Source organism: Cupressus sempervirens, chromosome 2 (genome assembly GCF_028749045.1).
Source record: "Cupressus sempervirens isolate cs-2001-9-10 chromosome 2, ASM2874904v1, whole genome shotgun sequence".
Lineage (NCBI taxonomy): Eukaryota > Viridiplantae > Streptophyta > Pinopsida > Cupressales > Cupressaceae > Cupressus > Cupressus sempervirens.
In genome coordinates, this window is record NC_143119.1 from 492605738 (window position 1) to 492631338 (window position 25601).

The 25601-nt window shown below is 35.1% G+C and overlaps 1 long non-coding RNA gene across 1 annotated transcript in view; it reads left to right on the forward strand.

The window, feature by feature from the left end:
- The first annotated feature begins 17807 nt into the window (after positions 1 to 17807).
- The window catches only part of LOC149573161 (uncharacterized), a 44726-nt gene continuing 36932 nt past the window's right edge, over positions 17808 to 25601 (forward strand). The window contains exons 1-2 of the long non-coding RNA XR_016360044.1: positions 17808 to 18124; positions 18300 to 18353. This is a non-coding gene — a long non-coding RNA (uncharacterized LOC149573161). The remainder of the gene's footprint in view (positions 18125 to 18299; positions 18354 to 25601) is intronic.

The window sequence follows — 25601 nt, forward strand, 5'->3', positions numbered from 1 at the left end:
GAAGTAATGAAGTGTTATTTAATTTATTTATTACAATCAACAAGGATGATAAGTATATCGTAGACTCTAGATTTGGCCTTATTCAAACAAGTAGTTACAATGTTGTAAGATTGGTTACAACAAGATGAATGCAAACATTGGATTTTGTGTGTACTATTATGTATAGTAACTCCACAATTAATTATTAAACCTTATTTCCCAGTTGTGGCAAATGTAGAATATGAAGTGCATTGTTTTATAAATTTAAATATATCTATAAATTATGAGAATTATATAATTAAGTTTTCCCCTTTGTTGGGCTAACCAATGTGTGTAATATAATTAGATAATAAAGGTATTGAATTTTAAAAGGAAATGTTGTGAGATGAAAATAGTTTTACATTATTATATAAAATAGTTGTAAAAGACTAATGCAGATGCATTATAGATCTTGTAATGAAATTTTAAAATATGTTATTTTATTTTATTTTGCGTCTAAAAGACAATGATTGCTAATACATTCGAGGTTGCTTGGATAGGTAGTACATGATAGTAGAGTCCCCCTTTCTTTCTTGAAGCATTTTTCTAATTGGACATATGTGGTTTAACAAAAGGGATGTGGGGAAAAGATAAAGTTACTTTTACATACATTAGAGAATTTTCCTTGGCACTATTTTGTGTCAATGCTATGTGATAGCGTGTTGTTTTCTTTCTAGGAAATATAGAATCTTGGAAGGGTGTTGAATGTGGAATGCTAGGGAAGGATAAGATTGAAATATTTTAATCTTCTTTTCTACTTGCTAAGAAAGAGCTTGATGGAGCTCAGTTTTTTGGGAAAATTTAGGATCTCCATTTAAGAAATAATGTTGAGAATTTGATAAAACATTGATGTTGATGTTGAAATCATGAAGACAAAGACTTTGAGAGGTGGATATATCCTGAAATTAATGTGACTGGGCAGATTCAGAAAGAAAGAAAAGATAGAGTATATGGAATATGCAATGAGGAGAAACAATAGTATATAGAGTTCACTATGATCAATAAAATATATACATAAGTTGAGCCTCATTGAAAATATAAACAAAATGTAAGGTAGTAATTATTGGTGTCATTGATCATGTCAATCAAATGACAAAGTGTTACTGTTCGGGCTTAATTTTAATATATATATGATATGCTTTAATGCGTGCACATCAAAATGACATAGAGTGACAATGGCTTGCCATTGGGTTGGAGAGTGACCAATTTAATCTCATCATGTAGAGAGTACAAAATATTGAATGAATATGAAAAGAACATCTTCAGTGAATACAAAAATAATTGAATAAGATAATAATCAATAGCTGAAATAATAATGGCACTATGAAGGTTGTAACAAGTGTTTACGAACCAGAACTGATTGTGAAATCCTATTGGAGAAGTGGCAGGCTCTTAGATTTCCAATTTGCGGTTTTGGGAACCAAAAGAGCTAACATTTAAATGCTCTAGCTAGAGTTGTATATTGTATATATATTTCTATGCATGGTTAATTGTTCTTCTCCCTACCACATTCATATTTAATTCTAGATTTATAGGCATATGTGCATGTAGATATGCTACACGGCTGCACCAAATCTATTTGATCCCCCAGTTTTAGGTTGATAGGCTTCTTGAGTAGGGTTGACGTGTTCTTCGTGGTTGGCCTAAAATAACACTTGGGCCACACTCCTATCTTGTTATAACAGATGTACAATGTCTTATGGTTAAAGAGAACATGATGCATGTAGATGGACACAAATCCAAAGGCACAATCATTCATGTATGTGTTTTCTTTCTACGGTCTTTACTTATGTGATGTTCTTGTTAGAAACAATACTCCACCAAGATAACTGAGAAGGGGGGGGGGGGGGTGTGAATCAATTATCCAATAATTAAAACATTTATCAACCTTAAACTATCTTATCCATTCAACCAAAGTAAATAGTAAACATAACAAGATGCACATAGACAATTACACTAGATATGCTAAGTAGGGAAACCCTTGATTAGAGGGAAAATCCTGGTGGAAATGATGCCCACAAGATGATGTACTAATATAAATATTCCTTGTTAGAGGATGGACCTTGTTAGGAGTCTATTACAACATTTAGTACATATGAGTCCCTCTTAGGAGACTTTGAATCCTTGTTAGAAGATTCCAACCCTATGAGGAGTTGTGCCAACCCTGTTAGGAGTTGTAGAAGATAGAAGGATCCACTATCTAAACAGCTTCTGGGGCAAGACCATTGAACTCACTATACAACTAATCTCTCAAATATTACTTGTAGAATAATTGTATGTACTATACTTTAACTTCTTTCCTTTGTCCTATCAACTGGACCAATCACTATCAGACCTTCTAGACTAGGCCACAAACCTCAGATCCAAGTATCCAACTTCGGATCACATAATAAAACCTCAGCAATGAAGTTTCCTCCACTTCTACTTTGCTCTGCTTAACTTTGCATTCCACTCTTCAATCATTCGCATTCATCCATACTTCCTTCTTTTATGATAAAGGAAAATTTCCTTCCTTTATACTGAATCTATAAAATAATTCCTTGGGTTGGTTGTTACACCTTCTCATTGAATTATTATAGGACCACATTAAGAACACGTTACACTTAGCAATAACATTAATCTTTTAGCTTGCAACTTGAATAGCTTTCCATACACATAACATTATGATGAACGAGCTTGTCTATGTCATCACCAACATGACTTCTTCACATCTTTAACTTTGACTTCTCAGAATAACAATTTTGCTAAGAGATATAACAAGTTTACCAGAACATGATTCTATAAACTCTATCTCAGAATAGTCTTCACCAAAACTTGCATAACTTCTTCCAAACTTAATATCTTATGCTTCCAAGGTTAGTTGTGTATCCTAGACACATAATCTCCCTTTAACCTTGCTACTTAAAGTACTCAACTTTATATTTGTACCAACTTGATCTTTGAGCTATTCTTCTATTAGATACCACAAAAAACTGGTATGTTGATATCAATGACAAACACAGTCATGAATGTAACATATCATCATGATAGTGATCTAATCATGTTTCTACAATACTCCCCCATAGGAATATGATCAACATTCATGCTTCCAACAATCTCCCCTTTGACATTGATGGCAACATAGATGAAAAACATCTAGTTCCAAGAATTCCAACTGCAAAAGACTTTTAACCTTTCTTTTCAAATCCTCTTCATTAATCATTCTCCCATGATGTACTTCTCCCAAACTATTTTCTTCACCCTTCAATGTAATCAAATTATTTTTCATGCTAAACTTCTCCCTTATTGACATCAATGTCAAAGGTTTCAGCAACCAACAATCTCTACAACAACTATTTCTGACTAGCTCAAGTGTCCAAAGATGTTGTTCAAAAACAACATCCAACAAGAGTCCTAAATGACTCTATCCATCACAGATACTCCCCCGTACAGGAAGCATCAACATTCAGTCCAAACAAACAATGGTGCTATGTTACATTAGACTAATGCATTCTTGCATCATCTACTCTAATGTAGGAAGGGGCATGACCCCTAGTATACCTCACAAATACTCAAAAGTCTCTTTGGGAAGAGACTTAGTGAAAATATCTGCAATCTGCTCTTTAGTGCTCACAAACTCCAATCTAATTTATTTTTTCTGCAACTTTCTCTCTCAACATGTGATACTTGATAGAAATGTACTTAGTCTTAGAATGCAACACTAGATTCTTAGACATATTTACTATGTTTGTTTTGTCAAAATGTATGACAATAGGTTCACTGAATTCTATCATTATATCCTTTAACATCTACTTCATCCAAACAACTTGATTACAATCGTTTGTTGCTGCAACATATTCTGCTTCTCTTGTACTTTGTGAGGTATAATCCTGCTTCTTGCTTAACCAAGAAACTAATCTTCCTCCAAGAAAGAAGGCTCCACCACTGGTGCTCTTTCTATCATCCATATTGCTTGCTCAATCATCATCAGTATAAGCATATAGAGTGAAATCATTAGATTTATCATACAACAATCCAAACTCAAGTGTTCCTTTAAGGTATCTAAATATCCTTTTGACTGCTGCATAGTGTGCTTCTCTAGGATCGACTTGGAATCTTGCAACAATTCCAACTGCATTTGCTATATCTGGCCTTGTGTGAGTCAGATATTGTAAACTTCCAATCATAGATTTGTACTTCTTCTACTCAATAGTAGGTGTCTCATCCTTTGTAGATAACCTCTATCTAGTTACCATAGGTGTTCCAACAGGTTTACATGTTTCCAAACCAAACCTTTTCAATAAATCTTTCAAATACTTAGTCTAAGAAATAAAGATTCCTTCTTTATCCTGTATAATTTGTAATCCTAGAAAATATTATATTTCTCCTATCATACTCATTTCAAATTCCTTTTTCATTTCTTCTGCAAACTTGTCACTTTCATCATCATTTCCTCCAAATATGATATCATCAACAAATATTACCAAAATCATTAATCCATAATCAATTTCCTTCCAATAGAGATTACTATCTGCCATACCTTTTCTATATCCAAGCTTTGTCAAATTCTTGTCTAACCTTGCATACCAAGTTCTGGGTGCTTGCTTCAAGCCATACAATTCATTCTTCAATCTGCATACTATCTCCTTGTTATCTATTAAAGGACAACCTTCAAGCTATTCAATGTATACATCTTCTTCAAGTTCTCCATTTAGAAATGTTGACTTGACATCTATCTGATATACTTTGAATTTCTTATATGTTGCATATGCTAAGAATAACCTTACTACTTCAATTCTTGCCACAAGAGCATAGGTTTCATCATAGTAGATTCCTTCTTGATATGAGTAACCTTCACATACCAATCTTTCCTTGTCCCTTGCAAATTCACTTTTCTCATTCATCTTGTTCCTGAATACCCATTTAGTTTCTATCACATTCTTATCAGCTAGTCTAGGGACCAATTCCCATGTCTCATTCTTTACTATCTAACTAATTCCTCTTTCATAACTTGCTTCCAATAGTCATCTTTACATGCTTCATTTGCATTCTTAGGTTTGACTTGAGATATTAAACATAGTTCTTCATTGATTCTGCTTCTTGTCATCACACCTTTATCTTTGCTTCCGATGATCTGCTCGAGTGGATGATTCTTTGTCATATTCTTACCCGAAGTAGGAGTTATTATCTCAACTCTTGGCTTTCTTGAAGGCTTTGAGCTTTGTTTTTGCCTTTTCTCTCCTTCATTCTACAAATCATTGTTAGTCTCAAGGAATACTTCATCATTCCTTGGTTTAGTAACAACATCATCAATCTAAATTGTAATCAACTATTCTTTCTTGTATCCTAAATTTCTCATCAACTTTCACATTTGCACTTTCCATAATAGTCTTACATCTATACATGTTGATTTTCAATGAATAATCAAGAAACATACCTTCATCACTTATAGCATCAAACTTATCAGCATTATCATCTCTTTTGATATAACACTTACTGCCAAAAATTATGAAATACTTAACTATAAGCGAGTGACCAAACCATAGTTCATAAGAGGTCTTGTTTGTGTCTTTCATGAACTGCACTCTGTTCATAGTGTAGACTATTTTATTCCCAACTTCTCTCCAAAACATCTTGGATACATCATTCTTAGCTAACATAGCTCGTACTGCTTCTATTACTGACCTATTTCTTCTCTCTCCTATACCATTTTGTTCAAGGGTTCTTTGAGTTGATAAGTATCTTTTGATTCCATTAGCTTCACAAAAGATGTTAAACTCATTTGAAGTAAACTCTCCTCCTCTATCTGATCTTAAACATTTTATCTTCATGTCTTATTCATTCTCAACTCTATTCTTCAATATCTTGAACTTATCAAATACTCAGATTTTTCTTTAAGAAATGCAACCCACATCATTCTAGAAAAGTCATCAACTAAAATCATGAAATACCTTTCACCATAGAATCATTTAGTCTTCATAGGACCGCTGAGATCTATGTGTACAATCTTCAATTTTGCTGTAATAGTAAACTTCTTGCAGGGAAAAGTTCTGTTATGCTTTGCCAAAACACACTCCTTGCAAATTGTGTTAGTAGGTTTTATAATCTTACACAAAACTCTAATTGCAAACATACTATTAGTCTTCAAAATGCTGTCAAAGTTTACATGACAAAATCTTTTATGCCATAATCAATTATCATCTACCTTCACAACCAAACATGTCATTTCAGTAGGATTTAATTGAAATACATTACCTCTAGATTTGGTTCCTATTCTAATTATCTTTCCATCTTTGTCTTTGATCATGCATGCCTTTTCTGTGAACTACAGCTAATAACCTTTATCTACTAGTTGTCCAACACTCTAAAGATTGTGCTTTAGACCATCAAGAAAATATAGATCCTCAATGTTAGTTTTACCATCAAGAGTTATAGATCTAATACCTTTAACATGGCATGCTACATTATTTCCAATTCTAACAATGCCTCCATCCTGACTTTTGAAGTCAACAAACTTGTTCATATCACCAATCTCATGATGTGAACAACCATTGTCAATTATCCAATCAGATTAATTTTCAACCTGTGATACCAAAGCTACTTTATCTAGACTTTCTTCTTTGATTGCTATAAATCCTATTTCATCATCACTAGCACTTATTGCTTGTTCATTGGATTCATCTTCTTCATTTGCATATAGACACTCTCTATCTCTTCTAGGTTTGAAATTTCCTTTATACTTTTTCTTACCATCCTTTTCTCTTCTTGCCAAAAGGGCTACTCCTTCAATCTTTATGTCCTCATTAGATATGCTACTGCTAGCAAAGTATCCTCTAGCACTTGTGCTCCTTGATAAACTAGGTTGAATATTCAAGGCACTGAAAGTTGTTTTTGTTCTGGTCAATTCTCTAAATTGTCTAAGTTCATTCTCAATTGCTTCAAGTCATCCAAGCAATGTCTCCTTTGTGAAATCTTTGGTACAAGATATCAACAACTGTATCATTTGAACTGCTGAATTAAATAGTGGTGTTAAGCTCTTCAATATTTTCTATATAACCTCATCATCTTCTTTGGTTCATCCTCGAGATCAATACCTGCAGTAATTTATGATATTCTACCTACATATGTTCTTATAGATTCATCTTCCATCATTTTAGCATCTTGAAATGCACAAATCCAATTTTGTAGCCTTGATTTCTTAAAATGTTTATCACCTTAAAAAACTAGTTTCCAAAGCTTTCCAAATTAAATGAGAAGTAAAAAGTGACTTTACCTAATTGTATTCAATTTTAGGAAGTGCAGACAATAGTGCTTCTCTAGCTCTAATGTTGCGCATAAAAATATCTCTTTCTTTTTTAGTACACGTTTCCAAATCTTTTTCAGCAATGATTGTCTTTGATGATTTTGTCAAGATCCAATATCTTGGACCCACACATAATAGACGTGTCTGCATATTTTCCTTCCAGTTGTCATAATTTGTTCCATCAAACTTTGGACTATCTTTCCTAAACATGCTTGTCATGGATCTCTCAAAGTTGTTAAACTTTATCTTCAAGGACCTCATGCTTTGATACCAATTGTTAGAAACAATAGTCCACCAAGATAACTGAGAGGGGGGTGAATTAGATATCCAATAATTAAAACATTTATCAACCTTAAACAATCTTATCAATTCAACCAAAGTAAACAGTAACCATAACAAGATGCACATAGACAATTACACCAGATATGTTAACTAGGGAAACCCTTGATTAGAGGGAAAACCCCAATAGGAATGATGCCCACAAGATGATGTACTAATATAATTATTCCTTGTTAGAAGATGAACCCTATTAGGAGTCTATTACAACATTTAGTACATATGAGTCCCTATTAGAAGACTTTGAATCTTTGTTAGAAGATTACAACCTTGTTAGGAGTTGTGCCAACCCTGTTAGGAGTTTTAGAAGATAGAAGGACCCATTGTCCAAATAGCCTCTCGGGCAAGACCACTAAGCTCATTGTCAAACTGATCTCTTAACTATACCTTGTAAAATAATTGTATATATTGTACTTTAACGTCTTTCCTTTGTCCTATCAACCAGACCAATCATTGTCAGACCTTGTAGACTAGGCCACAAACCTTGGATTGAAGTATCCAACTTTGAATCCCACAATAAAACCTTGACAATGAAGTTTCCTTCACTTCCACTCTGCTCTACTTATCTTCGCATTTCACTCTTCAATCATTTACATTCATCTATACTTCCTTCTTTTATGATAAAGGTAAATGTCCTTCCTTTATACATAATCCATAAAACTATTCCCCAAGTCAGCTATTACACCTTCTCAATTAATTATTGTACGACCACACTAAGAACACGTTACACTTAGCAATAACATTAATCTTTCACCTTGCAACTTTAATAACTTTCCCTACACATAACATTATAATGAGTGAGCCTGTCACATCATCACCAATATGTCTTCTTCACATCTTTAACTTTGGCTTCTCAGAATAATAACTCTACTAAGAGATATAACAAGTTTATCAGAACATGGCTTTGTAAACTCTATCTTAGAACAATCTTCACCAAAACTTGCATAACTTCTTTTAGACTTAATATCTTATGCTTCTGAGGTTAGCTGCATATACTAGACACATAATATAATCTCCCTTTAACCTCGCTACTAAAAGTATTCAACTTTCTATTCGTACCAACGTGATCTTTCCACTATTCTTCTGTCAACTACCACAAAAAACTGTTATGTTGACATTAATGACAAACACAGTCATGAATGTGACATATCATCATGATAGTAATCTAATCATGTTTCTACAATACTCCCCTATAGGAATATCATCAACATTCATGCTTCCAACAGTTCTCATGTGTTTGATGTTCGACGTGCATGTCAACATCCTATATTTTTGTCTTGATGCATATGCTTTTATAGATGATATAATTCACGACGTAATGAAGTTTGACTTCCTTGATGTACTTGATCTTATTGTAGCCATGTTACAACATTAATATTTGATAGTTTGCTCAATACTTTGTATATTGGTTATAATTTATATTGAATTTTATTTGTCTCCATGTGTAGGTTAAATTCATGTGTAATTACCTATTATGAAGTGGAATTATCATGTTGACCAGACTATTGTGTTGTCAACTTTTGATTTCAATTTTTGATGTTTCTGTATTTTACACGTATTAGCTTATGTGGTATGTTTTCAAATAGGTCGTCTTTACACAATATAAGAATGTTAATACAACTAAGCCATTCAATTGCAATAAGTATTCAACAAGTACTAGAAGAAAAAATGGATATCAAAGGTGATGGTGAGCAACTTGAAAAATATGTGGTACTATGTAGAGGCCAGAAAATCATGGTAATGTCCAACATATGGATAGAAGTGGATCTTGTAGACAAAAACCATTCAAAATGCCATGGTTTATTACCATACACAAATCCCAAAGTCTAACACTACAAAGATAAACAATTAAAATTGGAAAGATATAAAGAAAATGATTGGCATTTACAACTATATCAAGAGTCAAATTATTTGATGTTCTTCACATTCATCACACATTCTCCTTCGGGTTATACTCCAAAATGCAAAGCAATCCATACACAATTATAAGAAAAATGGAGGTATTTCGACTATAACAATTACCCCTATAATAAAACAAGGCATGCAATTTTGTGCCCACTCTCTCCCAATAACTTTATGAGTTTTTGATGGGGATAATGGGGAATGGGAGGTTCATAAAAGAAGAGGAGGTGGGGGGGGGGAACCAGATGTTGGTGCCTATGGGACAACTAGAAGACCGTCTAGTAGAGCAACCAGGACAAAACAAACAGCAAGGGATGTGGCCAGTGGTAAGCAACTTACACTAGAGATAGTTACTAGAGGTAAGAAATGAAATTCCTTTCTTGGAATTTGAGGGGGTTAAATAACCCCTAGAAGCAATATGCTTTGAAACAATGCATATTTCAGGAAAAATTAGACTGTGTTTTAATACAAGAAACTAAAATGTCTAGTGCTAGTTTTGACAAAATAGTTAGTCATATTTGGTCGGGTGCTGAGTATTTACATATGAATGTTGATGGTGCCTCAGGGGGTATTCCTACTATGTGGAATCTGAACTCTATGATGGGAGCTGAGGTTTGGAAAGATAGAAATTTTATAATTATTGATTTCCATTCTAGTATTCATTGTTAGGGGTTGATCAATATTTATGCTTTGAATAGCAAATCAGGGAGGGAGGAAACGTATGATAAACTGGCTAGGATTATTGAAACAATAAAGGATAAGCAACTGATGTGTATGGGAGATTTTAATACCCCCTTGTACCATTCAGAGAAATTAGGTGGTAACAGGGACTGCCTAGAAAGTTTGCAAGACTTTAATGACTTTATGAGTAGAATGGACTTTATTGATGCGAAACTAAGAGGGAACCCATATAATTGGACCAACAATAGAAAAGGGAAGGACTTTATCCAGGTTAGACTGGACATGTTATTGCTGACAGGGAATTGGAATAGTCTTGGGAATTCCCATCTAGAGAACCTCACTAGAACTGTTTCAGATCATTCCCCTCTTATTTTCCAGTGGGTGGATGGTTTCAAAAGTGGACCAAAACCTTTTAGATATGAAATAATGTGGCAGTCTCACCCAGAATTCAAAGAGAGAGTACAAGATTGGTGGAATATAAGGATAGATTTTACTGCTATGTTTAGATTGACCAAAAAATTGGATAACATAAGCAAGAATGTAAAGGGTTGGGCAAAGAGTTCATTTGGAGACTTGTTCAAAATCAAAGGTGATGTGGAGGAAAAGCTTAAAAAACTCCAAGGGGAAATTACTGAAGGGATTAACCTAGACAAAGAAACTCAGGAAGAGGAGTATAGAAAAAAGTGGAAGGATATTCTCTTGAGGGAGGACATTTTTTGGAAATAAAGATCAAGAGTTAAATGGCTTAAGGAAGGGGATAAGAACACTACTTTCTTTCATAGGTCAACCTCTAACCATAAAAGAAGAAACACAACCAATAGGCTAGATGGTGAAGGGGGAAGGATCTTTAAGGATCAAGAGGAGATGGGAAGACATGTGTTGGAATACTTTAACAAGGCTTATGCAAAGGACAATAAAATTGGGAATTTGGTGATCAGAAGAAGCTTGATTAATACAATTCCACAAATACTAGATATGGGGGAAAATAATCACATTCTTGGCAATATCATAGAGGAGGAGGTGAAATGTGCGATGTTCTCTATGAAAGCTTATAAGGCCCCAGGTCCATGTGGGTTCCCTCTCGTGTTCTTCCAACATTTCTGGGAGGTTAATAAATCTGAATTGGTTTGGGCTACTAGGGATTTTTTTAGAATTGGAAAGATGCTAAAGAGAATCAATAAGACCTTTATTGCTTTAGTTCCCAAAATCCCCACACCATTAAGCTCGCTTGATTTTAGACCTATAAGTTTATGTAATACTATCTACCAGATATTTGCTAAAGTCTTGGTGAATAGAATAAAACCTTTTCTGGATAGAATAATTTCCAGCCCTTAGAAAGGATTTGTTCCGGGTAGACAGATCCTAGATGCGGCCATAACCACACATGAGGTTATTCACTCAATGGAAAAAAGCAAAAAATCGGGGATGGCATTCAAATTGGATATCTCCAAAGCTTATGATAAGGTTAAGTGAGATTTCCTCTATGAGGTACTTGAAAGAGTGGGGTTTAATAACAAGGTTATAAATCTGATCAAGATGATGATTGGCTTAGTTCAATATTCTATTCTCCTAAATGGTTCTCCCTGGGGAAATTTTGGACGGAGAAAATTTTGGACGGAGAAAGGCCTAAGATAGGGTGACCCACTTTCTCCCTACCTCTTCATTATGGTTGTTGAAGTCTTAGGGAGGTCTTTCTATAAACTTGTGAATATTGGTTGTGTCAAAGGGGTAAAGCTTGCTACTACTGCTCATACTGAAGTCTTACAACAATTTGTTGATGACACAGTCCTATTTGGAGAATCTTCAGTTATAGAGGCTGAAGCTTGGAAGACTATGCTACACAATTATGAAGAAAGTTCAAGACAACAAGTTAATTATCATAAGAGTAAGATTTATTTCTTTAATACAAATGCCTCATTACAAAGGAGGATAAGGAATATCTTGGAATGTCAATCTGCCAACCTGCCAAATACTTTTCTTGGACTAGCACTAACCACTAAAAAAGTGATTGATGATTTCTGGAATACGATAGTGGAGAGAATTCAAAGGAAACTTGCAAGATGGAAAGGGAAGATATTAAGCAATGCTGGTAAATTGCAATTACTCTCAACTGCTCTCTAGGGTATTCCCATTTACTTCCTTTCCCTCTTCAAAATTAACCAAAACATGGCAGAGAGGATTGAGAGAATACAACGGAATTTCCTCTGGTCAGGATTAGAAGAGAGAAACAAATTGAGTTTAGTCAATTGGGAGGAGGTGTGTAAGCCAAAGGTTGGGGGGGTTGCGAGTAAGAAGACTTTGAGACCTTAACAAGGCTCTCCTTACGAAGATTGGCTGGAGGTTGGGATAAGATAATACAGATTGGGGTAATATTATGAAAGCTAAATATCTGTCGAATTCCCCTTTCAATTGGAATATATTTAATAATGACCTCCTAGGAGGGTCTAAAATTTGGATGAATATTGTCAAGAGTAAAGGAGTATTAAGGGAAGGGACAAGGTGGATTGTGGGGAATGGTCATAGTATCAGATTTTGGGAAGACAAGTGGGTGGGAGGGAAACCACTGGTTTTTAGCAAATTTAGAAGATTAATGGAGTTGCTTAAAGAAGATGTGGGAACAAAAGTTGGAGACTATATTGATCAGGGGAGGAAGTGGAATAAACTTGGTAAGGAAAATTACTCCCAAGAGGATATTCAACTTCTCAAGGAGTTGGAAGAGCTACTAGGAGAACAGAGACCCCTAGTTCTATTCCAGGAGGACATTACAGCTTGGGACTTAAACTCCAAGTGGTAGCTTCATTGTTAAATCGGCTTACTTACACCTGCTTAGCCAAGACCCCTGCCCACCATTGTGAAGTAAGGTTTGGATTAGTAACCTTATTCCTAAAATCAACTTCTTTTAGTGGATGGTTCAGCATGGCAAAATTTTAACCTTAGACAATCTAAAAAGAAGGGGCTTTTATATAACAAACGTTGTTATCTTTGCAAGGAAAAGGAGGAGAGTATTTCTCACCTATTCCTTGAATGCTAGTATGCCTTAGAGATATGGACTAGGGTCTGGGAGAGATTTGGTTTGGACTAGATTATGAAGGACAATCTAGGTCAATTTGTGGAGAACTAGAGTTGTCCCTTTTATTATCCTAGATTGATTTTTCTATGGAAATTGTTCCACCATATCCTTGCTGGCATATATGGAAAGAAAGAAATAACATAATATTTGGAGAGGAGAATAAACTGGTGGAGGTGGTTTTTGGAATAATAGAGAAATTATTGAAGGAAAATTTAAGGGTGGCTAAATGTAAAATGCCAAAAGGAGAACCAGGTAGACAAGAAGGACTAGTTGCCGAAAAGTGGGGTTGTCATGAGGATTTTTTCCTCTTTGATAACTCAAAAATTCTGAGGAGACAACAAATGAGATGGAAACCACCTACCCTTACACAATATAAACTGAATTTTGATGGTGCTACAAGAGGAGGTATAAGAGTGGCAGGAGGAGTGCTGTGAGATAGGAATGGTGATGCACTATTGGTTTATGCTGGGAAGGTGAGAAATGGAAGTAATAATCTGGCTGAGGCAATGGTGTTGTTTTGGGGTCTTTAGCTAATTAATGAAATGCAAATTAGGGAAATAACATTAGAGGGGGACTCCAAATTAATCATTGATCTGGTTAAGGGAATGTCCCAACCAGGATGGAATATTTGAACTATCATTGTGGATATTAGGCAAATTTTGGAAGGGATGGAAAGTGTCCACTTGAAACACATTTACATAGAAGGAAATATGGTGGCTGCCATGGGTTTTAAATTAATGACAATCACGTGCTTAAGGGATATGATAGATCTTAATGAAGACATTAAGTCATTGATAACCATAGAAAGAGGCAGGAATATCATTTAATAATGACTATAAATTTTAAAGTCAGTGCCAATTTTGGCAATTTTGTTCCGATGTTCACTAAATTTAACAAAGGCTTTTTGGAAATGAATAAAAGACGTGGTCGTACTAATGGAAAAATGAGTGAATGTAAATTAAGAGAGATGTCTTTTCACCATTATGGTAACCCATCATAGAATTCAAATTACTTCCCAATTAACAGTACGAATGTTATCATTTATCAGACTATCAGAGATTTTTGGGGTGTGAAAATTATGATACTATACAATCACGATTCCCATAATGAAATTGCATGGGAATTTGAAACTTATCAAGCACGGGACTGTAAAATTATTTTGCTTATTGTTAAAGGTATTAAGGTGGGAAGTAGTTGCAGAGATTTCGTTGAGAAGGAAGTTCAGATGTGCACCATTGAAGAACAGGAATGAGATATTGGCAGAATAGATATGGGTGGGGACTTGAACAGGTTGGAGCCCACAAAAATGGAGAACTTCAAGGATAGGATGGCCACTTGGTTTCTGCTGAAGGAAGAGGGTTTTTTGCCTTACATGCAGTCGATGGCGGGGTACGACGAAAATTGCGCCCTCTAGTTTGTTAACGGGTGGAACAACCGCAAGGTCACCATTTATGGAATCACCTTCCAAGTGAATGAGGAAGTGATTGCCATGGCAACTGGCCTTTCAATGAAAGGGAAAAAATGGTGAAAGGTCACTAAAACTACTGATGAGGCCAGTATGAACAACTTCTTTGCGAAAGGTGAGGAACCAATTCGATATAGAGGAGGGTTTAAAAGGGACAAGCTACCAGCCCCGTGGGATGATTTGTGCTTGGTTCTCATGAGATATCTGACGTTGGAGGGAAAGTTTGGTGTTTGCTATTACTACCATTTCCCTTTGTTAAATCATTTTAGGAATAGGGATTTCATTTCTATCCCATTTTTTCTTCTACATTCTCTTGAGGATATGGTAGCTGATATTAGCGAAAAGAGGAATAAAGGGCATAACTTTACCATTATCCATCAAGGAATAATTTTCCACCTATACTAATTCCACCTTACCCTATGCCCCCCTAGGGTGGTGGTGGTTGACAACCAACACCACCACTAGAATTCACCCCCGAGCACCAGTACTGGCACTAAAATTCATACCCTTCATCCCTCCCCTAGCCGAGAAAACAAGAAAAAGAAAAAACTTGATACGACTGCAGAACAAAAGGGCAACAAAAAGATAAAAGTTGAAAAACCCGTTGAGGTGGAAGAGGAGGAGGTAGAGGAGGAGGCTGGGGGTAAGGCTAGGAGGAGATCTGGAAGACTTGCCCAATCTCAGGCAAGGTGCAAACAGAAATCCAACAGATTTAGAGTTGAGGAGGTTGAGGAGGAAAGCTTAGAAAATAATAAAGAAGAAAGGGAGGAGGAAGACAAATTTAATTCTAAAAGAGAAGAAGGAACGGAGGAGGTGGAAAAAAGTCTTAACTCGGAGGATAATTTTGTTGAAAATGCTCAGACTCAGGTGTCGGTTGACAATGCTGCTACTACGGAGATCATGCATGTGTTCACTAGCTTCACCCTCTAGCCCATAACCTTCTGTGAAGAGAGCAAAAAAGTGGACACCTCCCCCATAACTACCTCATCCCTGACTAAGGAAAAATCTAAGATTTCTACTAATCCAAGGGTTTTGTAGGATGATATCCAGGTATAGAAAGCAAAGGAGGAAGCAAAAAAGGTGGAAATGGATATAAAGGAAGAGACTGAGGAGCAGGTGGAGGTGTATGCCAATTTGGATAAGAGGGTTAAGATTTTAGAGGAAGGGTTCTTTACCTTCTCTAAATTTTCCCTCAAAGTCACCCACGCTGTAGCCACCACCCTCCAGCTGTTGGCACATGAAAAGGAAGATATTGGGATGGATATGGAGGACCATAAGCTCCTCTTCAAATTCCTTGCTGATGACTAGTCCCAGATTCTGCTGGCTGCGAAGGGGAAGGAGAAAAAAGAAAATTGAGTTTTTTAGTTTAATGGGATCCTCAGATCCAAGACTTTTATGTTATTCTGTTGTTTTTGGTTTTGCTGGTATCTAGCTGTAACTAAGACTTGGGTTTGCTTGATTTGCGAACAGTTATTTTGATGAACTTCCGTAGTTGTTGGATCTTTTGGTCTTTTAATTTAGTATAGTTGTTCTTAATTTTATACTGGTTAGTTACTTTCTTAAGGTTCTGTGGTTTTGTGTAGCTTTAGTTAGTTTTTTGTTTGCTGTTGGACATTGCTGGTAATGTGCTAGTTACCAGATTTTTGTTTGTAAGGGCCGACCCCCTTGTTTTTGGTCGCTTTTTATATCAAAAACATTATGAGTTTTTCATGATATGTGAATTTCACTTTTCCAATTCTTTTGTTTTACAATAATTACACTAAGAGGCACACACTCACATACAAAGAATAAATATGAAAGATGATAATGCATATCATTGACCAATATCATCTACATACACTACTCACATGAAGTGTATTCATTTCTTATAATATCTATTAGAAAACTTCAATTATGTGCAATAGATAGATCTAATTTTCTTGAAGTTCCAGCCTACAAAAACTCCAATGAACAATAAGGATGAATTCAAGGTATGGACATCAATAATAGGATAAATAACACAACGATAAAAGAAGTGTGTATTCAATGTATTCAACTTCTTAAACAACATTTTTAAAAATTTAAATGGACATGTAGTTCAACTGCTAATTCTAAAAGGATTTTGGATAAAGTGGAATGATGATAAGGTCTTCATATTGTTTAAAAAATAAATAAAAGACCAAAGTCTCTCTCTCTCTCTCTCTCTCTCTCTCTCTCTCTCTCTCTCTCTCTCTCTCTCTCCACACACACACAAACACACACACACACACTCGAAATGACATACAAACCATAAAGGAAGTATATGATCCTCAAAGAAGACCCTAGAGACAGAATCCTATAAGAAGAATAGAAGGAAGAAGAACTAAGTGATGCATTATGAAAAGAAGAAAGGTCTTTATATTGTTGAAGTTGATATTACAAAATTTTAGAAATTTCAAATTGTGTTAGTTGTAGAGACCATATCCCAGTAATTGAAAACAAATGTAATTTTGATTTTTCCCTTGCAGAATATTATTCAAAACAAATTCTACTACAAAAGTAACTATTGAACCTTTTGGTACAAGTGCTAATAAAATTTAATTTGAAAATAAAAGAACTATTACTTTAAATTAACTTAATGATATAACTAAACATACTAGAGTCAGATTTTAGATCAAAAAATTGAAAAACCTAAAAGTACATATGAACCTTAAAAAATAAATATATTTAAAAATAACCAATTTGATATGAGGCCAACAAAAATAAAATAAATAATAGTCTAAATAATGATAAATTTTAGCAATTCACATTACCTTAAGGAACATCCTAAAAAATAGAGATAGAACTATTGACTACTTTTTAGAAACATTTTAAAGGAGACCGTTCCATCAATTTTGTAGTCTAATTGAATTCTAAAATTTAAGAAAACTATAATTGTACATATGAAAAATAATTTAAAAACTAATTTTTTATCAAAAGCAAAATTAAAAAAAATTCCTAAATTAAATATTTAGCAAATTATAAAAACATATTTCATCGAATATTTAAAAATAAAAGTTCCTATCTTAAAAGGGCGCATCCTCCGCAGAATGCACAATGTCTGAAAAGTATTTTTTCTTAATTTCTTTTTTCAGATTATGAAGAACAAATTCGATTTTTCCAATTTTAATCAAAAATACATTTTATTTTAAAAGAGAAAATTGTACTCACTCACTACCTCCTGTAACCCTGCCTTACGGACCCGAACTTGTACATATCTGTAGAGGAGGATTCTGCATTCGAATTGAAGAAGCGTCGAAATCAGCCTGAATCAATTTTGGCTGTGACTTTTGCAACTAGTTGGAAAAGCAGAATGTCTTCTTCTTCTTCCATGACTTCAACAGAAGTAACCAAGCGCAAGCTACTTTTTAAGGTTGATTTTCCATTGTTTATGCATTCCCGGGGGCAGTGTATCTGATTTTTTTTTCATTTTCTGTTACTGCAAGCCTTTATTTGGTAAAGTCTTCTCTGTTGTGTTAGTTTCGGCTGATATTTTAGCATATTTTATTGTTTATTTTGAACAAGAGTGTGTGTTATGGGTCTCTCAGACGAAGCAGCTGGAAGTAGCAATCGCGGAGCTCAAGAGTCTTCATCCTTCACGGGTATGGTTTTTTTCTGAAACGTTTTTAGTAATTAAAACACGAAGTGAAATGTTTTTAAATATCAGAAACAATTTGATGAAAATTAATGGAATTTTAGAAACCCAAATTAAGTCTGGACAGACCCTAATCTTCTTAAGAAACTTTGTATTAAATCCTGGCGAGTAACCTCTTTTTAATGATCATAACCCTTAGTCAGAGACTTTTGCTGCAACTAAGAAATCACGGGATCAAAACCCTTAACCAGGCTTGCGATGTCCCAAAAAAGTCTTCGAAGACGAACCACAAAAGTTTCAGAAAATACCTCTAATGACTTTTATTTATAAAAATTGAATAGCAAATTTCTGGAAAAAATTTCAAAACAAAAGAGGCTTGAATTTTCCTTAAAAAATCCGCCAAATTGTATGAAATCCCACTGACCTGCTCTGATACCATGTTATGGTAAATCGATGTTGTTGTAGTTGTATTAAACAAAGGAGATGCAAACTCCTTATATATATTTATAAAGACAATGTTTCTAAAAGAAACAACCGTGAATTAATGACAGAAATAGAAACTACTAAATAAACTAAAGACTTAACTAAGATGACCATAACAGAAACATTAGAATATTCTAATAAAGGGAAACTTTAGGTTGTTTCTTCGAAGCCCATGAGATGGCTCCCAAACCCAAGAGGAACACATATCCATATGTGCTCTTCGTATCAGTCATATTTCCTTACCATCACAATCACTATATTCATCCAACCCAAAGTCATCTTCTGCAGTATACAAACACCACATCCTTTGCTGCCATTCACATACCTTAGGATTCTTTTACCCGCTTGCCAACGTGTCTCCTTTGGAGTCTTTATAAATTTGGAAATTAAAATGATTGAATGCAATATACCAAACATCGTTGCTATTAACCGCATAAAACTTCCAACCAAACTTCTATATATAGTTGATTTACATTTTCCAGTGCGATCTCCCTTGAGTTACTCAACTTCATACCCACAACTATTGGTGTTGGTGCAGGTTTGCCATTTCACATCCTTAACCTTTTCAATATCTTTGCTGCATACTTTTTTTGAGAGATAAAAATACCATCATGCATTTGTCTCACTTCTATGTCTAGAAAATACTTTAAGAGACCTAAATTTGTCATATCAAATTGTCTTTTTGTGGCTTTAGCAATGAAGACATCGTCATCTTTTCTAAATACCAAATCATCCACTTATAAGACAACAATCAAAATCGGGCCTTGATGTAAGGACTGGGCTCAACATCACTTTTGCTAAAGCTATTGCTCAACAAATACGAGTCAATTCTAATGTTCCATGCCTGTTGTGATTGCTTCAATCCAATAAGAGCTTTCTTCAGCCTATACGCTTTGTTTTCATGCCTTTGAACTTCACAACTAGGTGGCTGTTCCACATACACTTCCTCTTTTAATACTCTATTCAAAAGGTGAATTGAACATCCTTTTTAAATACCTTTCACTAGTGTTGGGCTGCAATTGCCCTGGCTATTTGCATGGTTTCCATCCTTGCACCTAGAGCATATGTCTCATCGTAATCTCTTCTAAACTGCTATTTGTACCCTTTGACAATCAATCTTGCCTTCTATCTCTCTATTCTTCCATCAGATGCACTTTGGTCTTATAGACCCACTTCACTCCAATAACTTTGCTTATTTGGAAGCAAATCGGGTAACTAATATTTTATAGTTCCTCTTTATTGCATCTATTTCCTAATCCAGGGCCTCACACTGTTTCTTTTCTTTACAATATCCTTGAAATAAATCTGATCACTATGAAAACATAATGCAAAATATAGAATTTCATCAAATTTATCATCATACTTTTCATTTTTGTAGATCTCCCTTAGCCTCTTGGTCTTTATTGACATTAGGGAGGCAAGAGTGGTGTTGAAACTATCACTATTGTTGTTGCTTTGCCATGCAAATTGTGTTTGGATCTATTTAAAACTTGTATTTGTGCAATGATCTAGAGCTGTTCGAAGCTCTTGGTGCCAATTGTCTGGCCATTTGGAACTATTTGTTTGTTTGCCTATTTGCATCAGGAGCTATCCGAAGCCAATTGTATGGCTGTTTGTGTGAATTCAGAGGCTCTCTGGAGCTGTCTAGTGGGCTGCATTCCTGTGTTGCATGTTAGGAAATGGTGTTTCAACCTTGCAATAATAAAAGGTCACCATTGATAAATGAGCACAAGGGGTTGCAAGGGAGGGCTACCCCCCTTCCCTTGTGGGGTTCAGGGGTTTGCCCCTCTTGGTAGGGGGTTCAGGGGCTGTATTTCATGAGCAATGCCCCTGAAGCCATATTTATCACTGTAAATCATGACTATTTATCATTAGGTCATAGATATAATATTTGATATTTCATGTTCTTTGTTTGCCTTCGAAGATAACCCAATTATATGAGGGCATTATATTACCAATATGTATCAGGATGTATTTTGAGAGTCTGATAGTTATTGAGTTGCCTTTGGATCTTCTGTGGTGATACTTTTGTGAGAAGCTTGTGCTGCAAGTATAGTACAATTTGTTGGAATTTCTGAATAATATATTGGGCAGCTTTTGGAGTGTGGTGTTTTTCTCCCAAAGGGGCTTTACCCATGTAAATCATTGCATTGTGGTATGCATCCTATTTATGTCTATTTTTGTTATTGTTGTAAAGATTTGAAAAGTTTAGCATAAACCCGCTCTCAAGGTTAGTGTAGGAAGTTGTTTCCCTACCTTAACTTCCTTTAAGTGCATCATCTTGTTGCTCTTCATACTCTTCTTCATCATCATCAATAGACACTCAATGTGAAATACCCAAATAGTTGTGCACCAATTCCTACCACGACTCATTCTTAATGAATTCAACATCTCTGCTGATCACTACTTCCTTGGTGACAGGGTTATATGACCTATATGTTAAGGACTGCACACTATAATCCATGGAAATGCACTTCTCACCCTTATAATTCAACTTTTTCCTTTTGCACAAATGCATATGCCACATGCCAAATCGCTCTTAAGTGCTCAACCATCCATTTACATTGTGTCCATGCTTTTTATGTTATCTTGTCTTGGACTCCCTTTGTGGGACTCAAATTTATCAAATTAAGTGCTACTGCTACAGCTTCAGCCAATACTCATTTGGGAGTCCCTTAGCTTTCAACATACTCCTTGCCATCTTCACTATTGATCTATTCTTCCTCTCAACCACTCCATGTTGGTGTAGAGTATAGATGGCTGTTAACTCCTTCATGCCACGATGCTTGCAAAAACTCACAGATTCATTGGAGGTATACTCTTCGCCTTTATTTGACCTTAAGACGTTGATGGAATGTTCACTTTTAGCCTGGGCTTTTAACACCTTGAACTTATCAAATGCTTCAAAAACTAAACCCATTTACAGTTGTAATTATCTATGAAGGTCATAAAATATTGACTCCTCCCAATAGAAATGCTTTGCATAGGGCCATGCAATCAGTGTGCACCAACTCTAATGGTGCTTTCGCCCTTCTGGAGTTGCCAATTTCAAAGGGATGCCTATATTGTTTTCTTAAAATGCAATCTTCACACCTACCATGAGGATTTACAATGAATGAAAAAGATTTAACCATACCCTTCTTGGACAAAAGACTCAAACCAACAAAGCTCAACTGTCCACACTTGAGATGCCAAAGTTTGGAGGGGTCTTGAATGATAGTCTTCAAGGCTCATTGTTACTGGGTTGCTGTATATTTTCCATGCCTAGGAGTAGCAACCATGGTCTGAGATGAGAAGCATGTTGCTATTGTCAAAGTAATCATCTAATTCATTGTCATTTGAATGGTTACAACAATATTCTTGCTTCCATTCTTGTCAAAAATGATCACTCACCCTTATCAATTAGCACCTTGTAGCCTCTTTGGACTAACTGTCCAACACTCAAAAGATTGTGCTTAGTGCTAGGGGCAAGATAAATATTTTCTATCTTCTTCTCACCTTCACTGGTGCGGAGAATAACGTACCCTTTGTCAACAACTGGAACTGTTCAATTGCCCCCCAACATAATTTCAGACTTGACATTTTTATCAATAAAAGAAAATAAATTTCATTAGTCCTCATGTTGTTGCTGCAACCACTGTCCAAGTACCATACTTTAACACCACCTTGCTCACCAATGTTGCACATGATGAAGGCTGTTGATTGATCACCTTCAATTACATTTTCATCAACCACATTTGCATTTTGCTTTGACTGAGACTGATTATGCTTCTTTTTCCAACACTCATTAGGACAGTGACCAAATTTATGACAATAATGACATTCAACATTTCTCTCAGCATCCCTTTTACTCGAGGTATTGTTCTTCTTGGTTGGTTGGAGCTTGACTGAAAGTTGCTTGCTCGTTCCAATCTATCTCCTCTATAACTTCCATGTCCACAGTTGCCTCTACCTCTACCTCTTGAGCTTTGTCCAAAGCTATTTCTATCTCTCTACCTGGCTCTTTCATTGGTTTGAGCTTTGAAAACTTTCTCTTGGGAAGAAGTTGCAGATATATTTAGGTGCTGCTCGTGGGTTTGAAGATAACCCATCAACTCATTAGCTGTAAATTTTTGAAACTTCTTTGCTCTTCAATGACAATCACTATTGCAACAAATTTTGAGGGTGAATTTCTGAGGATTTTCTCCATAATTCTTTGCTCTTGTATTATCTCACCATTTGTTCTAAACTGGTTTGTGAAACCAGAGACTCTTGTGTGAAAATCTAAAATGGACTCACTGTCCTAAATTTGAAGAGTCTAAAATCTCTTTGAAGCACTTGGAGCTTCACCTATCTGGCTTTATTAGTCCCTTTGAAGGTTGTTTGGAGGATTTCCTAAGTCTCCTTTGCATATTGCCTCCGTCAAGGCTGCCTCTACTAAACTGAGGGTTTTTGCATCTCTTCTCTTCGCCCCCTTCAATTGGGTCTGCTAGTTATTTGAGAGAGCTGCAAGCTGACTTTATAAGTTCCTTTGAAGCTTGTTTGGAGGATTTCCCTAGCATCCTTTGCATTGCTAGCTGCTACTATTGTAGGGAAAATTGCCCCTGTCATGGCTGTCTCTATCAAATTGAGGGCTTTTGCATCTTTTCTCCTTCAATTGGGTCTTCTAGTTGTTTGTGTGTAATGTCCCCTTTTTGGGACATTAGAAATATTGAGGACTTATTTTATATAATGTTAAAATTGACTATGAAACAAAGACTCAAATTATTAAAAGATCAATTTAATGTTATAAAGAGGGCAAAAGGTTAAGGAAGAATAAGACGAAATGCCATAGGGAAGTTGAAGAGCCACAAGGGAATAAGATGAAAGCCAAAGGGGAGTCGAAGTGTCTTAGTTTGTGTATTAAAAGGGGAAAGAGGCTCATTGCTGGTTATGCTTGATTTATGATTCAGTCCAGTTTTCTCTCTTGTGAGAGTTTTCAGAAAGCTTCAGCTTTCAGTTAGTTTGAGGATGTAGCCCCTTGTGCTGGCAGACAGTGGATGCAAACCCATTGTCTCGAGAGACATCAATTCAAGTTTTTCATTTGCGCTTACAGGTTCTTATTCTAGTATTCCAATCTGATTGTAAATTTGCATTAATGATTGGATTCATACTGCTGGTTATTGTATTGCTGTTGTACAATGCAATAACATATTTTAAGGAGTTATAAGAGTTTGCTGGTTTTATCTTACTGGTTTGTAACTCATGGTTATATGTTCGACATCTTGAATGTTATTGTGAAATAATGGGTTATATTCTTGTGGAGAATCTTCTGGTTTTATTATAGCGTTGTATTCCATTTGCCTATATCTTAGTTTGAATGTTATATTCAAGAAGTTAGTCAAATATCTATTGGGGTTTTATTGGATTCCATTGTGCCGAAATACATCTGTAGTGTTTTAGTTCTGATTATATTGTTAAAAGAGAAATTTAGTAAATATCCGGTTTGGGATATTTTATTGTGAGAGCTGCAAATTGAGCTCAGTCAGTCACATGAATGAGCCCACAGACCTCCAACCTGTGTCACAAGGTTCGCCGAATTTTCGGCTCCAAGTTCGAAATTCGGCGAACCTAAAAATTAAATGAAAAATTCGTGAAAATTCGTCTCAAATTCGTGTGTGTAGACTGTAACCATGAGTGCCGGTCATCGCGTCTGTAGATTATAACCATGAGTGTAGGTCGTGGGTTACAAGTCATCCAAACTCTCTACTTTCTTGTCTACTTTTAAGGCATTAACTTCTCTGCTTCTTGTTCGCCTTCAGCGTCTCTTGAATGCCTTGCAAGTTTGCAATGAACGACATCTGAAACGAACTTGGCTTTCATTCCTCTCCATTGGTGAAGGCGTCTGAAGAAAACTCTTTCCTCTCCGTCGGCGGTTCGGGAATGATTAAATTGTATTTAACTTTTTAATAATGTTAAGAGATTATTTAATTCTAGGTTTTGGTTAATAGTTTTAGATTTTAATTATAGTATGTTTAATATTTTATTATTTTGAGATTATTTAATTTTAGATTTAGTTAATAGTTATAATTTTATATTATTGTATGTTTTGTTATTGTGATTAATTTTATATTATTTGTTAAAAATTGTGAACAAATTTATATTATTTGTTAAATATTAAAATGTAAAACATGTTAATATTATTTTATATTATATAATCATAAATAGTATATATTTATAATTAAACATGTAAATATTATTTAATTTTATCAATTATTAAAATATATAATAATAAAAATAGCATATACTTATATTTTTTTGAAAATTACATTAAGGCGAATTTAATGTCGAATTTTTTTCGATATTTTTGACTTGTCGAACTTCATCCGAATTTCAAGGTCGTCGAACTCGAACTCGAACTCGAACCTTGTGACTTAGCCTCCAACTCTAACAAATGGTTTGCAAACATAATGATCTTCATCTTCTTTGCCCATACAACATAGTTTTGTCTATTAAATGATGTTGGCTGCTGCCAGCTCTTACTATCTTCTCCAGCCATGTTTCCAACTCAACAAATTTTCAATAGCTAGAAAGGACAATGCCCAACTCACTTAAGAGTTAAGACTCAGGGCATTCTAGGTTTGATGCCAATTTATAGAAATTAAATCACAAAAAGGAAAAAAAGAGAGATATTGCAGTGCTGTTGCCAATCAGTTGGCTATACACCCGCAAAATCTGAAAGCAAACATAACAAGCTAAAGACAGGCCATTTCCTTCTTCTATTAAAACATAAAAAAGCTTTTACAAAATGATT